General features: G+C 38.6%; 1 pseudogene across 1 annotated transcript; it reads left to right on the top strand.

Annotated features, from left to right (window-relative positions):
- Window positions 1-3,424: 3,424 nt before the first annotated feature.
- On the top strand, window positions 3,425-3,851 carry LOC308606949 (small ribosomal subunit protein uS8-like; annotated as a pseudogene). Its single transcript has one exon. The product of its transcript is annotated as a small ribosomal subunit protein uS8-like (transcript).
- Window positions 3,852-5,489: the final 1,638 nt, after the last annotated feature.

Raw genomic sequence — 5,489 nt, 5'->3', positions numbered from 1 at the left:
CACATTTATAAATGCCATCTCTCATAGTGTTGTTGTGAAACTTAAAGAGAATGAAGTGTGAAAAACGCCCAGCACCATGCTTGGCATATCAGTTGCCTTTCTTCTTATTCTATTTCCAGTTTTTAGGGTGGTAGAAGCCAAAACAGGTGAAATTCCTATCTGTATGGGCTGTAAATAACAGAAAACTCCTAAGAGCTTAAGAAATAGGAGCTTTTCCCCTCACATAACATTAAGTCTGATGGAGTCTGCTGGTTTGGTTTTAGTCTGGGAGCCCAATAAATCCACAGCCGGTAGCTCTTCAGTTCTCTTGGCCTTTGCCTCATGCATATTGCTTCATGGTTCCAAAATGGCTACTGCAGCTCCAGACATCGTATTCATATCTGAGACAGGAAGGAAGGGTAAAAGACCTATCTAGTCCTTTCATTAGGAAAGCAAAAATCTTTTTCAGACCACTCTCTACCCTCCAGCATTTTCATGTCTCATTGGCAACTCAGCCTCACTGGAGTTGAGAAAATGAGTACTTAGCTTTTTCAGCCTTTATAGTGGAGGTAGACAAGGGAGAGGTGGTCAGAAGTGGGTCTTCAGTCAGCTAATTTGAAATATTGCCACACTGAAGCTCTTAGTATGACCCTCAATTGTTTTGCAGAGCTGGGGGAGAGAGTTGAGAGTCACTTAGTAAGATTCAACTTTGCTTTCTCCTCTTGGTCTAACTAAAGACTAAATTTAGCATAGTTGGCTTCCATCTGGGACATATATGGGTCTTTTAAGCTGCATAGTAAGTGGGGTGCTGGAGCTGGCTCTTACCATCTCACGAGAGCCAGTTGTTAAATTTTTAGGAATGTTGTGAGCCAGCTGATAAACACAGTCATTATTTTTATTTTATTTATTTATTTATTTATTTGCAGTACGTGGGCCTCTCACTGTTGTGGCCTCTCCCGTTGCGGAGCACAGGCTCTGGACGCGCAGGCTCAGTGGCCATGGCTCACGGGCCTAGCCGTTCCGCGGCACGTGGGATCTTCCCGGACCGGGGCACAAACCCATGTCCCCTGCACCAGCAGGCGGACTCTCAACCACTGCGCCACCAGGGAAGCCCCACAGTCATTATTAAAATGGAATTACATTAACTTAAAATTAAATAAATTATTTTGAAAAAGGTCATAAATACTCAAAAAGACTCACCACTTCCTAACATTGTATTACATTTCACTATTAACTATGCTCTTGAGGTTATTTATGTCTGCTATATCTGTATGGCATTCTAAAAATGTGCTACTGTGCATTTCTTCTCATCTCTGTGTTTAGTGACAACTTGTTGGTAGTTTTAAATTGGCCATGGTGGAAGTATTTACACCACAGAAATCAGCAAATGCTACAAATCTGGTGGGTTTTTTTTTTGAGGTAGTCAGTTAGACATTTACTAGCACACCATTGTGCACAGTCTTAGAAAACAATAATTTAGAGAGAGGATGGATATGCATGGACATTTGAGGTAAGTAGGTAGGCATTATAAAACAATTCTCAGGGCTTCCCTGGTGACGCAGTGGTTGAGAGTCCGCCTGCCAATGCAGGGGACACGGGTTCGTGCCCCGGTCCGGGAAGATCCCACATGCTGCGGAGCGGCTAGGCCCGTGAGCCATGGCCGCTGAGCCTGCACGTCCGGAGCCTGTGCTCTGCAACGGGAGAGGCCACAACAGTGAGAGGCCCACGTACTGCAAGAAAAAAACAAACAAACAAAACCCCCCCACAATTCTCAGAGCCCTGCCAGAGATAAAACACATAAAGAGACGGTTCCCTGTGTTTTAAACCAACACAGTAGGAAGGCATTCTATAGATTGCTTACTTTTTGCAGGGATGCAAAGAAAAGCGGAATTTCTTCAGCCCCTGGTACTTAAGAGTCATCCTCAAACCATACTGTTCTCCTTCATTGCCACTTCATCATTAATAACCCCCCACTGCATACCTACTATGGGTTAGATTCTGAGTTTGACCAAGCAACATTAAATATGGTCTCTATTCTCAAGGAACTTATGATTAAACTGGAATATGCAGAGAAAAAAATGAAAGTAGTCTATTCTTTTGTTCTAAATGTTCTATGCTTTTTCTTCACAGTACTTATCTTGATTTGTATCACTCTCTGTGAGTGTATCTCTCTCTCTCTCTCTCTCTCTCTCTCTCTCTCTCTATATATATATATATATATATATATATATATATATTTAATGTTGTGTCCTCCTGTACACTGTAAGTTCCATTAGGAAAGGCAACTTCTTCTTGTTTGTTTACAGCTGTGTCCTGGTATCTGCACAGTGCCTTCAAAATAGTAGACACTCAATTAATGTTTGTTGAATGCATAAGTGAATGAATGAAATGAAATGGGTAGCACGGACAATAAGAACTGTAGGAGGTGAGAGGAAGGAACACTTACCAATGACTGGAATGGTTGGGAAAGCTTTGCGGAGGTTCTAGGACTTTAGTAAGATACTGAAGAAAGGGTAAGGCATAAATAAGTTACATGACATATTCAACATAAGGACTTGTATGGCTGGAATGGAAAGTTTATTCCCTTTTGCTGGAGTTGGAGCAAACTCTCTGGAGTTGGTGGGTTGGGGTCACCAGTGTTATATTCATTGAACTTGAACTATGTTGTTACTTGGACCCAAAGGAGGAAAATGTAAGTTAAGAAACAAATGAAGATTAGGGCTGAGGAGGGAACTCAAGGTTGAGAGAAAAGAACAATATCTAACTAGTTTCCCAGCGGCCATTCTTGCTTTTCTACCCATTCTCTACAAAGAAACCAGAGCAATCTTTTAAAAATGTAAATCAACCAATATCTCTCATGAACTTAGATGAAAAAATATTCAGCAAAACATTAGGTTATTGGATCCAGCAATGTACAAAAAATTTATATACTACAACAAAGTGAGGTTTATTCCAGGGATGCAAGGCTGGTTCAATATTTGAAAATCAGTCAATGTAATCCACCATATTAACAGGCTAAAGGAAATTCACACAATCGTATCAACTGATGCCGAAAAAGCATTTGACAAAGTTCAATTCACAATCATGAAAACTCTACAAAAAATATAGAAATAGAGGGGGGACTTCTCAACTTGATGAGGAGCAACTACAAAAAATTCTACAGGTAACATTATACTTAATGGTGAAAAACCAAATGCTTTTCCCCTAAGATTAGGAAAAAGGCAAGTATGCTCACTCTTACCACTCTCATTCAGCATACTACCAGAAATTCTAGCCAGCACAATAAAGCAAGAAAAAGAAATAAATGTCATATATATTTGAAAGGAAGAAAAAAAACTGTCTTGATTTGCAGACAATATGATTGTCTATGTAGACAGGCCCAAGGAATCTACAAAAAAAATTTCTCAAAACAAAAAAGTCCTAGCTCTCTCGGCCACCTTTCCATGTTGCCATAATGGTGTGAATGAATGTCCTGACTGATGCTCTCAAGAGCATCAACAGTGCCTAAAAGAGAGGCAAATGACAGGTTCTTATTAGGCCATGCTCCAAAGTCACCAACTGGTTTCTAACTGTGATGATGAAGCATGGTTACATTGGTGAATTTGAAATCATCGATGATCACAGGGCTGGGAAAATTGTTGTGAACCTTATAGGCAGGCTAAATAAGTGTGGAATGATCAGCCTCAGATTTGATGTGCAACTCAAAGATCTAGAAAAATGGCAGAATAAACTGCTCCTGTCCCATCAGTTTGGTTTCATTGTACTGACAACCTCAGCTGGCATCAGGAACCATGAAGAAGCAAGATGAAAACACACAGGAGGGAAAATCCTTGGATTCTTTTTCCAGGGATGTAATACATACATGCAAATAAAATGCCCCAGGGAAAAAAGAAAAATCTTAGAACAAATAAGTTCAACAAGGTAGCAGTTTACAAGATGAACACACCAGGAAAATCTACAAACAAAAAATATGTGGAAACTGAAATTAAACTAAAATTAAAAACACAATACCATTTACAATAGCTCCACAGAAAATTAAATACTTAGATATAAATCTGACAAAACACATACAGGATCTGTATGCTAAAAATTATAAAATGCAGATGAAAGAAAGCAAAGAAGATCTAAACAAATGAGAGATATACCATTTCATTTATTGTTCATTTAGTGTTCATTTATTGAAACTCAACATAGTAAAGATTTTAATTCTCCTCAAATTGATCTATAAGCTTAATGAAATTCCTATCAAAGTCCCAGCAAGCATCTTTTTATATTAGAGAAACTTATTTAAAAATTTATGTCAAGCTAGAAGAACTAGAATAGCTAAAACAAGTTTGAAAAGGAAGAGTAGTAATGTCAGAGGAATCACTCTATTTGATGTTAAGTTTACTATATAGCTACAGTAGTGAAGACAGTGCGCTACCAATAGAAAAACATATAGATCAATGGCACAAAATAGAGAACCCAGAAATAGACACACACAAATATGCCCAAGCGATTTTTGACAAAGTTGCAAATGCAATTCAATGGAAGAAGGCTAGCCTTTTCAACAAATGGTGCTAGGGCAATTGGACACCCTTAAGCAAAAAATAAATTAAAAAATAAAATAAAAATAGGGCTTCCCTGGTGGCACAGTGGTTGAGAATCCACCTGCCAATGCAGGGGACACGGGTTCGTGCCCTGGTCCGGGAAGATCCCACATGCCGTGGAGCGGCTGGGCCCATGAGCCATGGCTGCTGAGCCTGCACGTCCGGGGCCTGTGTTCCGCAACGGGAGAGGCCAAAACAGTGCGAGGCCCGGGTACCACAAAATAAATAAATAAATAAAATGAAATAAAATAAAATAAAATAAAATAAAAATAAAAGAACCTTGAGCTAATCCTTACAGAATTAACTCAAAATAGGTCCAAGATTTAAATGTAAACATAAAACCACAAAACTTTTAGATAAAACATAGAAAATCTTCAGGACTTAGGATGAAGTAAAGACTTCTTAGACTTCACACCAAAAGCACAATCCAAAAAAAAAAAAAAAAACCGAAACCAAAAGAAAAAGAGAATATGATAAATTTGACTTCATCAGAATTAAATACTTTTACTCTGTGAAGACTTTGTTAAGAAGATGAAAAGATAAGCTACAGCTTGGGAGAAAATATTTGCAAATCACGTATCTAGCAAAGGGCTACGATCTAGAGCATACAAAGATCACTCAAAATTCAACAGTAAAAACAAACGATCCAGTTAGAAAATGGGCAGAAGACATGTAGAGACATTTCACTGAAGTACAGATGACAAATAAGCACATGAAAAGATGTTCAACATCATTAGCCATTAGGGAAATGTAAATTACAACCACAAATAAAATATCACTATATGTCTATCAGAATGGCAGAAATAAAAATTAGTGATAACACCAAATGCTGGTGAGGATACAGAAAAACTGGATCACTAATCATACATTGCTGGTGGGAACGTAAAAGGTACAGCCACTCTAGAAAACAGCAGTTTCTTT

The sequence above is a fragment of the Mesoplodon bidens genome (assembly GCF_964165515.1).
Source record: "Mesoplodon bidens genome assembly, chromosome: 2".
Taxonomy (NCBI): Eukaryota; Metazoa; Chordata; class Mammalia; order Artiodactyla; family Ziphiidae; genus Mesoplodon; species Mesoplodon bidens.
Note: the sequence above shows the minus strand (reverse complement) of the source record. Positions and strands in the feature narration are given on the sequence as shown.